This window comes from Phacochoerus africanus, chromosome X, assembly GCF_016906955.1.
Source record: "Phacochoerus africanus isolate WHEZ1 chromosome X, ROS_Pafr_v1, whole genome shotgun sequence".
NCBI classification, from domain to species: Eukaryota; Metazoa; Chordata; class Mammalia; order Artiodactyla; family Suidae; genus Phacochoerus; species Phacochoerus africanus.
The window spans coordinates 82082247-82095073 of NC_062560.1; the positions used below are offsets into that span (position 1 = coordinate 82082247).

General features: G+C 36.3%; 1 non-coding gene across 1 annotated transcript; it reads left to right on the plus strand.

Annotated features, from left to right (window-relative positions):
- The first annotated feature begins 8909 nt into the window (after positions 1 to 8909).
- On the plus strand, positions 8910 to 9016 carry LOC125119038 (U6 spliceosomal RNA). The gene has a single exon (XR_007132995.1). It is a non-coding gene; the product is annotated as a U6 spliceosomal RNA (small nuclear RNA).
- Positions 9017 to 12827: the final 3811 nt, after the last annotated feature.

Sequence of the window (12827 nt, forward strand, 5' to 3'; positions counted from 1 at the left end):
GCAGCTGTGGCTCAGATTCAATCCCTGGCCAGGGAACCTCCATATGCTTTGGGTGCAACCATAAAATTTAAAATAAATAAATAAATATATTTTTAATAAGACTGATCTTTTTTTTTTTTTTTGACTGCACCCATGGCATGCAGAAGTTCCCAGGCCAGAGATCAAACCCATGCTATAGCAGCAACCCCAAGCCACTGCAGTGACAACAATGGATCCTATCCTTAACCTGCTGAGCCACACAGGATCTCCAAGATTGATCTGGTTTTTAATCCTATGCAAGGACTCCTTAACTCTGTAACCTTGGGTAAATTGCTTAACTTCTCTGATTTTTCATTTGCTTCATCTCTAAATCACCAGTTAATTATGAAAATTAAAATAACAAATGAAATTGCTTAAAATTATGCCTGCCACATAATAAATTCTTAATAAATAATAGATATCATTATTAATTGAATATTATTAGCTAACCAATAAAAGCATATCAGTCTGTAGTGTAGCACTAGGTAAAAATGTGGATTACTGAATCAGAAAGACTCTGCTCTGTCAGTTACTAACACCATAGTCTTGGGAAACTCACTGAAATTTCCCATGCCTCAGTTTCTTCATGTACAAAATGGAAATAATAATACTAATTATCTTGTAGGTTTGGTGTAAGAATTTAAATGAGATAATCCATGTAAACTCTTTACCATAGCAGCTAGGACACAGTAAACATTCAATAATTTGTTCTTGTATGTGTGTTTTTAAAATTCTTACTAACTTTCAGACTCTAAGCAGCCAAATAACATGGAAAAACTCTCAGTATGATGAATCAAACCACTAACTTTTTAAAGAAAAATAAACGTGTGTACCTTATAGGGATTATATTCTATGAAAAGTCTTCCAGTTAAAGTTTAATGAGTGGAAAAAGAATTAACAACAACGAGATCAAAGAGCAATGACAGTTTCCTTCATTTAACATCTTTGTTAACAGAGCCCTTAGGATAAATTTCAATAGTCCAATTTCACCTACATCCTTAAAGATGTACAAATGCATATATCTAGCTGTATCAATAAACTTTGCAACATACACACAAAATAACATAGTATCAAAGGTTCTGACAAAATTTTTCCACCAGAAATGCTCTTTTATTCACACCTAACAAAAGTTCATCCATTCTTCAAAGCCTAGATCAGAAGCCTTCCTCATTGTAGCCCTCCCAGACTCATTCACAAAAATGTCATTTCTATAAATTGTCATGGCTCTTTCACTATTAACATTTTAATCACTCATAATACCCTACCTCTTACCATATGTTTGCACATGTGAGCATATTTCTCTTATTTTCCATGCTAAATTATAAAAATCTCAAAGAAGGCATAGATTGTATATTTTTAGTTCTGTTCTGCAAATCATCAAAGCCAGTCTTGGACATAATGAGCACTTAAAAATATTTCATATAAATACAAAATGTTAGAACTAAAAAATGTCACAAGTAATCACGTAATTCAAGCAACTAAAAACCCAATTATGACACTATGGAAAATAAAGAACAAAACCAGCTGCTCCTTTTCTTATGCTCATGAACACAGATACTCTACTCAAGTTAGTTCTCCTTTTATATTAAAGAATCCGTTTCCACCCTCTGTGAAAAATCATGGTATTTTGGCTTGAAAAATGCCTGTAGGAGTTCCCGTCGTGGCGCAGTGGTTAATGAATCCGACTAGGAACCATGAGGTTGCGGGTTCGATCCCAGCCCTTGCTCAGTGGGTTAACGATCCGGCATTGCCGTGAGCTGTGGTGTAGGTTGCAGACGCGGCTCGGATCCCGCGTTGCTGTGGCTCTGGCCTAGGCCAGTGGCTGCAGCTCCGATTGGACCCCTAGCCTGGGAACCTCCATATGCCGCTGGAGCGGCCCAAGAAATGGCAAAAAAAAAAAAAAAGAAAAATGCCTATATACTTTGTCTTCTGTGTTTTTAAATTCAGTCTTCAAAAATGCTTTCTTTTTTACTTTCATTATTGACTAAAATTATAAAAATTAATATTTCCTGCAGGCATTTTTTTAAATTTCCAGATGGTCTCATCAAGAGTTGTAGAAAGAAATCTTTATATACAGGCTTGATTCAGCTTCAAAAGCTGGTGTTTTCTTGGAGTTCCTGCTGTGGCACAGTGGGTTAATGACCTAGCTTATCTCTGTGGCATTGTTGGTTCAATTCCAGCCTAGCATAATGGGTTAAGGATCTGGCATTGCTGTAACTGTGGCACAGTCTGCAGCTCCAGCTCAGATTTGATCCCTGGCCCAGGAACTTCCATATGCCAAGAGTGTGTCTAAAAAAGAAAAAAAAAACTGGTGTTTTTCTTCATAGCAAGGAGCTCCAACACAAGCAAAAAGCCTATGAAAAATATCTGGTTCTAGATATGATGTACTAACTGGAGCCTACTAACATAAACAACTAGAAAACTGGACTGTGTGTGTGTGTAAAACCACCATTTTTAGAAATAATCAAAGAGCAAGACAGAACTATGATCCAAGAGACAAGGGAAAAAAACAAATGATACTTCAGCTCTATGCTGAGACACATTTTCCAAACCAGGGTATATGGAAAGAAAACCTAAGCAGAGTGTGGCAGAGGTTCACTGAATTGAGGAGTCATAAATCAGAGTTTGGCAGATTGCTTAGGCTAGAATCTATAGGGTCCTGTATTAGAAAGGCAGCAGATTCACAGAAAAGAGCTCCAAAGTGAGCATAGTAGTCCACTTGTGTCTGCTACTGAATATTCAGCTACACATTCATAGAGTGAAACAACATGAGGTAAGCCAAATAATAACTGAGGAGTTTACACAGATTGAGGAAATTTTCAAATTTTGACCAGCAAGATTGGAAAGTCCTAATTGAGCAGCCAGGGCATTCAGTAGGAACCAAAGGAAAGTCATGCTCCAGTAGGAGGGCTAAACTAGCAATAAATGCTATGTTAGAAATATTCTAAAAATGCTTAAAAGAAAAACTCAAAAGGATCAGGCTATTGCACAAGTAACTTAACTGCCTGCCAAAAAAGTCAAACATTTTTTGAGAAGATAACAAAAGCTATCACTCAAAAAATAAAATTACAGGAGTTCCCGTCATGGCACAGCAGAAACAAATCTGACTAGGAACCATGAGGTTGTGGGTTCAATCCCTGGCCTCACTCAGTGGGTTAAGGATCCAGCATTGTCATGAGCTGTGGTGTGGGTCACAGACGTGGGTCAGATCTGGCATTGCTGTGGCTCTGGCAAAGGCTGGCAGCAACAGCTCCGATTAGACCCCTAGCCTGGGAACCTCCATATGCTGTGGGTGCGGCCCTATAAGGACAAAAGACAAAAGATAAATAAATAAATAAATAAATGAAATAAAATAAAATAAAATTACAATGTCCAACATCCCATCACAATTAATAGACACATGAAGAAGAATATGACCCATAAGCAGAAGAAAAACAAGTTAATAACAACAGAACTTGAAATCAAAGACACGATGGGATAACACATAGGAATTTTTCAAAACAATTATAAACATCCTCAAGGATAAAATAAAAACATAAATACAATTAGTGAAGTGGAAGAAGACAGGAAAAGAGCTATGTGAGACTTTTAGAAGTGAAAAATATAATATCTGAAATAAAGATATATAGAATGGCTTAAGACACTACAGAAGAAAAGTTCAATAAATCTGAAGACAAAGCAATAGAAGCTATTCAAATTAAAGCGCAGACAGAAAAAAAAATTGAAAACACTGAACTGAGTTTTAATGACACATGGAAAAATATCCAACAACCCAACCTACATGTAATTGGAACTTGCTTTGACATTTGGTAGTGAATATCTATCTGGAGGGACAAAGGTCAGAATAAAGCCAGAGTAATGATTAGAATCTCTGAAATCCAGAAGACACTAAATAACATCATCAAAGTACTGAACTATAGATAATTGTCAAATAAGAATTCTATATCCAGTGAAAACAGTCTTCAAATATGAAGGCAAAATACCTTGTCACACAAAAACTCACTGAGAGAATTTGTAGTCATCAAATCTTCACTATTGAAATGTTTAAAGAAGTTCTTCAAGCAGAAGGAAATGATACCCAATAGAAATATATTTTTTCTATAGTAAGGAATGAAAAAGAGCTTAGAAATTGTAAATACATGAGTAAATTTAAAAGACTTTTTCTCATTTTTTTATTTCTTTAGAAGATAATTGTTTAAAAGTAATATCCAACTACTGCTGTTTATAACATGTTGAAGTGGGAAGCATACTTTTAGAAACACCTCATATTATGCATTAAGTGATATAATAGTATTTGAAGGTAAATTGTGAAAGTAAAAATGTACACATCATAACCACTGAGGAAAATAAATGGGGCATGTAGAAAAAACATATGATATTAGTTTTAAGCCCAACTATATTAATAATTGCATTAAAGATGAATAGTCTAAATACTTAATTAAAAGATGGTGGCAGTAATAATGTATTAATAGAAAAGACCCAGTGAGGTGTTCCCATTGTGGCTCAGTGGGTTAGGAATCCGACTAGCATCCATGAGGATCTGGGTTCAATCCCTGGCTTCGCTCAGTAGGTTAAAGGATCCAGCATTGCCGTGAGTTGTGGTGTAGGTTGCAGATGCAGCTTGGATCTGGTGTTGCTGTGGCTGTAGTATAGGTTGGCAGCTGCAGCTCCAATTTGACCCCTAGCCTGGGAACTTCCATATGTCTTAGGTGCAGCCCTAAAAAGACAAAAAAAAAGAACAAAAAGACCCAATGATATGACCTAAGATATGCACGTTAAAGATAAAAACACAGGGAGTTCCCGTCATGGCGCAGTGGTTAACGAATCCGACTAGGAACCATGGGGTTGCGGGTTCGGTCCCTGCCCTTGCTCAGTGGGTTAACGATCCGGCATTGCCGTGAGCTGTGGTGTAGGTTGCAGACGCGGCTCGGATCCTGCGTTGCTGTGGCTCTGGCGTAGGCTGGCGTCCACAGCTCCGATTAGACCCCTAGCCTGGGAACCTCCATATGCCGCAGGAGCGGCCCAAGAAATGGCAAAAAGATAAAAAAAAAAAAAAAAAAGATAAAAACACAGATGGTTTCAATGTAAAAGAATAAAGAAAGATAACACCATGCAAACACTACCCATACCACAAGTGCATTGGTTATATTAATATCAGATAAACTAGATTTCAGGATAAAAAATATTGCCAGGGGAAAGAAGAGTATTTCCTAATTATCATAAGTCAATTCCCACAGAGAATATAATAAACCTAAATGTACACGCATCTAATTATAGAGTTTTAAATACATGATAGAACTGAATGGAAAAAGAGAAAAAGCCAGAATTGCGGTTGGAAATTTCAGAATTCTTTTCTTTGTAATCAACAGAACAAGTATATCAGGATTGATACAGAAGGCATGAACAACACAATAAACCCACTTAACCAAATGGAAATTTTATAGAATACTTATCCAATAAGAGAAGAACATAGATTTAAGTTCACATGAAATAGCCATAAATGGAACCATAAAAAAAATCTCAATTACAAAGTAGTGAAATCATCAGGACAATGTTCTCTGACTACAATAGAATTAAATTATAAATCAATACCAAATATATTCCCAGTCATGTGTAGCTCTAGTGGCAGAAAACTAAAGCCTTATGGGCTTCTGGTGTCATACGACAGAGCTGGAGGTCATCAGAGTAGTTGGAAATTAGAAGTCAGACCCTAAAAAGCAAGGCAGTCACAGAGAGAGAAAACTAAAACTCTGTCCCAATCATTAATTTACTGCAAAATTATTCATGTACAGGGGAGAACTTGGAGGAGTGAAGCTAAAAATAGCACTCTTAGGAGGCCTTAAGAATGGATCAGAAATATCAGCTGCTGTATACTGCCACCGAGACAAAGTTCCCAGTGTGAGAGCAGGCAAAACACAAACAAAACAAATGCAATCATAAAACAATGACTCAATATCCATGCATGGTAAAAATTCTCAAGATATAGGAAGAGAAGGGAACTTACTCATTCTGATGAAGAACAGCAAAAAATTCTATAGATAATACCTGAATTCTTTCCCTCTAAGAAAAGAAAGAGGGTAAGGATATTCTCCTACAAAACAAAATATGTACAAAACACTATTGAAGGGAATTAAAGAAAACCTAAATAGAGAGATATGCTCTGTATATGTGCTGAAAGAGTCAATACTGTTAAGATGTCAATTATCTAAGATTAGACTTAAAGGTCAATGAAACAGCTCTGAGAATCCAGAAACAGATCCATACTTACATGGTCAACTGATTTTTTGCCAAAATGCCAAGGTCATTCACTGAAGAAATCCTAGTCTTTTCAACTACAGGTATGGAAACAATTTGGATATATGTTTAGGGGGAAATAATGAACATCAACTGTTATTTCATACCATATACAAAAATTAACTTGAAATAAATCACAGGCTTAAGCATAAAAGCCACAGTTATAAATCTGAGAACAGGAGCAGGCCAAACAATGGTCCATGAACTGCTTTTGATCTATAGTCTGTTTCAACACGGTGCTTGAGCTAAGGATATTTTTTACATTTTTATAGAAGAGGAAGAGAAAGAAAATACACAACAGTGACCATATATAATCTCAAAACCTAAGATATTTGTTATCTGACCGTTTAAGTAAAAAGTTTTCTGAACACACCATAAAAGGCAACAAAAGAGGACCTATTTGCAACTTAGAGATAGGCAAAGTGTTCTTATATGGTATACAAAAAGCACAAATCATAAAAGAAAATATCAATAAAGTGTTATTCATAAAAATTTAAAACTTCAACTCTGAAATACTGTCCAGAACTTCCCTTGTGGCACAGAAGCTTAAGGGTCCAGCATTGTCACTGCAGTGGCTCATGTCACTACCACGGCAAAGGTTCGATCGGCATGTGAATTTCCACATGCCGTGGGCACAGTCAAAAAAAAAAAAAAGTATTGTCCAGAAAATGAAAAAGCATGCCACAGACTGGAAATAAAAGATTCACAATTCACCTACCTGTCATGGGATGTATATCAAGAATATAGAAATATTTCTTATAACTTAATAAAAAGAAAGAACACAATAAGTAAATTGGGAATAACAATGAAAAGAAAGAACACAATAAGCAAATTGGGGAGTTTGGAGAAGAATTAACAAAAGAAGATATGTACATGAACAATAAGCATGAAAACCACCATTAGTCATCCAGGATATGAAAATTAACATACAATTATGAAATTTATAGTGGCTAAATTTTTTTAAAGATTGACAATACCAAGTGTTGAGGAAGATGTGGAATATCTGAAATTCTGTACACTGCTGTTGGCAATGTAAAATGGTGTAACTTTGGATAACAGTTTGACAGGATTATATGAAGTTAAACGCAATATAATTCCACTCCTAAATATTAGCTAAGTTAAAGAAAAACTCATGTCAACACAAAGAATTATAGGTGAATGTTCATAGAAGCTTCATTCCAAATAGTTAAAAATCTGGAAATAATTCAAATACTTGTTAACAAGTAAATGGATAATGAAATTGTCATAGAACTACAAGCTGGAATACAAGCTTTTTTTTGTTTGTTTGTTTTTTGTCTTTTTACCATTGCTAGGGCCACTCCTGTGGCATATGGAGGTTCCCAGGCTAGGGGTCTAATCAGAGCTGTAGCCCCCGGCTTACACCACGACCATAGCAACACCAGATCCGAGTTGCATCTGCAACCTACACTACAGCTCACGGCAACGCCGGATCCTTAACCCACTGAGCAAGGCCATGGATCAAACCCACAACCTCATGGTTCCTAGTCGGATTCGTTAACCACTGAGCCACGATGGGAACTCCAAGCTGGAATACAAGTCTTAATAAAGACTACCAGATGACTAATGTAGATGTATATGAATCTAAAAATATGCTGAGTGAAATGTGTCAGATAAAAATAGTAAATACTGTAGTATTTCATGTATATGAAAGTCTAGAAAAAACAACATTAACCTACAATTACAGAAAGAAGGTCAATGGGTGCTTGTAGACAGGTTTGGAGAGACCTGACTAGAAAGGGAGTTTAAAGGAAGTTTTTGAGTTATGAAAATGTTGTATATTCTGATTATTGTGATGGTTACACAACATATATGTCAAACCTCATCAAACCAGCACTTAAAATGGGTACATAATTTATACATAAAGTCATACATAAGTTGTACCTCAATAAAGTTTTTTATTATATGCATGTGAGCAGTACAAGTCAAGTAATATGAGTGACATAAAGACAAAATTTTAGGGCCTTGTTTTAGGCCTACTTTCAAAAGCAATACAGGAAATTCTCAAAGGAAACTCCATTAGCAAAGAAGTGAATAGGCTGCCAGGAATATCCTCATGAATGTTTCTCAGGAAGAAGCCTAAAGGGAGGGTGCCAATTCCTAGAGAGAGCAGACACCACCAATAGCCTAGCTAATAGCTAGTATTTCCTTTTTACTTGCTGCTAGAACCATCAATTACTACAGGAATCCTACTCCACTATCATGTGACTCAAGGGTAATTCCTAAGTATTTTATTCTAAATACAACGGTCTCTTAACTCTGGCCAATGTTTGATTAATAAGTGAGAATATGATTCCCTTTTGGGGGAGTTCCTGTTCTGGCACAGTGTGTTAAGAATCTGACTGCAGAGGCTTGGGTCACTGCAGAGGTGTGGGTTCAACCCCAAGCCTAGCACAGTGGGTTAAATGTCACAGCTGTGGCTTGGATTCAATCCCTGGCCTGAGAACTTCCATAATGCTGTAGATACAGACATAAAACTTTATTAAAAAAAGATTTCCTTTTGGCTGATCAGACATAAACAGAGATCTGTTGGAGGCTTATAGTAAACAAATCTTTCTTCTTAAAAAGAAACACAAGGAGTGCTTGCTTCAGCAGCACATACACTAAAATTGGAATGAGACAGAGAAGATTAGCATGGCCCCTGCACAAGGATGACCCATAAATTTGTGAAGTGTTCCATATTTTTGCAATGAAGACAGAGTTACCATATGATCCAGCAATCCTACTTCTGGACATATACCCAGAGAAAACCGTAATTTGAAAAGACACATGCACCCTGATGTTCATAGTAGCACTATTTGCAATACCCAAGACATGAAAACAACCTAAAGTCCATCTAAAAATGAATGGATTAAGATGTGGTACATATATACAATGGAATACTACTCAGCCATAAAAAAGACAGACTAATGCCATGTGCAGCAACATGGATGAAACTAGAGATTCTCATACTAAGTGAACTAATTCATAAAGAGAAAGACAAATACCATATGATATCACTTATATCTTAAATCTAATATATGGCACAAATAAACCTATCAACAGAACAGAAAGAAACTCATGGACATAGAGGACAGACTTGTGGTTGCCAAGGAGGAGTGGGAAGAAGTGGGATGGACTGGGAGTCCAACCCATACATTTATAATGGGTAAGCAATGAGTTCCTACAGTACAGCATAAGGAACTATACCCAATCTCTTGGGACAGAACATGATGGAAGATAATATCAGCAAAAGCTATGTATGTATATATATATATGTATGACTGGGTCACTATGCTATACAGCAGAAATTGACACAACACTAAATATCAACTATAATAAAAAATTTTTTTACTAAAAATTGAAAAGATACCCAAGGGAAGAAAATTATTCCACTGGACATTGCCCTTTCGGGGGCAGCCATGTTATGACCATGAGGGAAAATAGCTTGAAGACAAAGCTAGCACACTGAAGATATCAGAACTGAAAAATGCAAAGGACAGGAGTTCTTGATGATGGCACTGAGCCAATGTAATACCCTACACAGGCAACATGTACTCTGAATTTCTTTTAATGAGGAAAATAATTTTCTTCATTATTTAGTCCACTTTTGCCTAGGTTTTCTGTTCCTTAAAGCTGAAGGCATTCTAACTGATAAGTTGCATTGCTACTATAGCCTTGGGAAGGAACTCACTAAGGAATAACTAGGTAACTCAGTGGCTGAAAATTAAAAGCAACTCAAAACAAAATAATTGACTCACAGCAAGTTAAGAATAGAAGGTAAACTACTATAAAGACCTGGAGTAGAATTAGACATAAATTGGCTCCGTGTAATAAAAACATGGCTTAAATGAAAAGTAATACTTCAAATCCATGTGCACGCATGCAATCTGAAATGGAAAATGGAGATAATTATCCAAACAAATCACTTTTACTGGAATTACCTGGGCTTATTATGAAAAATCTGTGAGCTGCATATGATATAAGAGTAAGAACATGGGTACATGTGAAATGCATAAATTAATGAAAATACATATATATATATATGAATATGATGCTTAACTATAAAATGCTACATTTAACTTTATGATTTATTTATTTGGGCTTATTTGCTTGATTTTGCACATGTAGACACATGTAAAGTTTCAACTTTAATTATAAATAATATAAACAATACGGACTGCTTCTAGCATTTATGAAAATTTAGTTATGCTAAATAATAGCAATCCTTACTATTTTTCATATACCCCTGAGGTAAATATGCAGGAACATTCTTCTACCTACTTTGCAAGTGGAAAAATAGAGAGGGTTACCAAACAAACAACAAAAAAAAATTCACCCACTGAAGTATTTGATAGAAATGAGCAGATGGAATTCAAAACAGAACTAGAATCGGAATTCAGGCACAGACCGATCTTCTGTCCTTTTAACAAGTATGCCAAATCTCATTTCTTTCCAGAAGAGAAATAAAATGACAACATGCAATATATTGAAAAGCAGGGTTAGTTTATCTGCAACTGTGAAAAAATATAGCAGGTTGCTTTCTAACACGTGTATCCTAAGAAATGAGGCCAGATAAGCAGGAGGGCATTTTCCTTCTTCAGTGGTCAGAAATGAACTGGTTGAGTATGACTTTGAATATTGAAGTCTCCCCTGAACAACACATTTTAAAAGGAGAAGAAAAAAAGAAAAAAAAAAATGGCCTTTTCCATTTTGCTTTTCCATTCCAAAGCAACAGGCTATGCAAGCAGGTGAGAGAAGAAAGACTTACAATTCATACTTAAACAATTGTGTTTGACTTATTTACGTGACACCTGAGGCAAACTAATTTCACTTGCAGAAATGGATAAAGAAGATGTTACCAAGCCACGTTACAGGGTTATTTTGCAGGATAAATGAAGGAAATGCAATGAAAAGCGATGCTTTATCAAAAGAAAATCAGAAGTGGAGAATTCAAAGGCCTAAACTCTTTGTGGTATGGATAGGACAGAGAATTTAAAGCTCTACCTGAGAAGACAGCACATGTAAATTGTATAACCCCTCTAAAGTTCTAAATACAATTCCCCAAGCAAAACACAACTCAAGATCCTTAGACTCACAGAGCACATCTTTCTAACATGTTTATACATAGCAGAGCTGGGGCTCATCTAAATGACTGATACAAAACAAAATAAATAAAATGTCTATTTCTAATTAAAAGTTAGTTTGTGTGCTAGTAAAATACCCTAGGAATACTGACAATATTTAATAAACATATATTTCCTTAACATCTATTTTCTACCCTGAGTTAAAATTGTTTTTTATTTGACTCGATTCCTCAAACCTTGTCTCCTTCCTCTCACATAAAAACTTCCATAACTCAGGGCCCAGCTCTGTCCTGGATGACAGCGAGTGAGTCTGATAAAATAATTCACTCTATAGATTTCTGGCACTAACAGGATACCATGTTATTTCTCCCCTCCTCTCTGTTCCCCATATAGGAGACCCATTTGAATAGATGCCTCTGGATGCACTCAACTTTTAAAGTAGCTTGGATACCATGGAAAGGTGCACTTAAAATTGGACCATCAATGTTCAAGCTTCAGCTTTTTTGTGACTTAACGTGCCCTTGGGTAGGTTAGCCTCATTGAGCATTAGTTTTCTCAAGCTACAAAAACTGTGTATCATAGGGAACTCTACTCATTTTTATGTGATAATCTACATGGGAAATGAGTCTGACAAAGAATGGATATGTACATGTGTATAACCTAATCACTTTGTTGCCCAGCAGAAATTAAAACAGCATTATAAGTCAACAATACATCAATAAAACTTGAAAAAATGGGAAAGAAAACCCTGTACAACAGTACCTCTAACCAGAAGTTGTTGTAAGAATTCAATGAAATAATGTATATAAAAGCACTTTAAAATGGTAATATACTATATAGATGTAGGGTACTACCCCCCACCATGAGCCTGAAAGAATAATTCCAATTAAAGGTGAGAATTTTTTTTTGTCTTTTTTTTTTTTTTTTTTGCTATTTCTTGGGCCACTCCCGAGGCATATGGAGGTTGCCAGGCTAGGGGTCGAATTGGAGCTGTAGCTGCCGGCCTACTCCAGAGCCACAGCAACACGGGATCCGAGCCGCGTCTGCAACCTACACCACAGCTCATGGCAACGCCGGATCATTAACCCACTGAGCAAGGCCAGGGATCAAACCCACAATCTCATGGTTCCTAGTCGGATTCGTTAACCACTGTGCCATGACGGGAACTCCCAAAGGTGAGAATTTAAAGCTCTGAACCGTAGCCAATGAGACAATGAGGTTTGAGGCACTTCTTACATTAAATTATGTACAGGGCAACCACACATTTACTTCATCAGGTCGAATAACCTCTGTCCTATAGCACAGATTTTCAAAGAAATTATTCTATGAATTAAAAATGACTTTTTAGAGAGTCTTTTAAGCAAGTATTGCTAGGAAACCTGCACAGCTGCATGCAAATCAATGAAATTAGAACACACCCTCACACCAGGC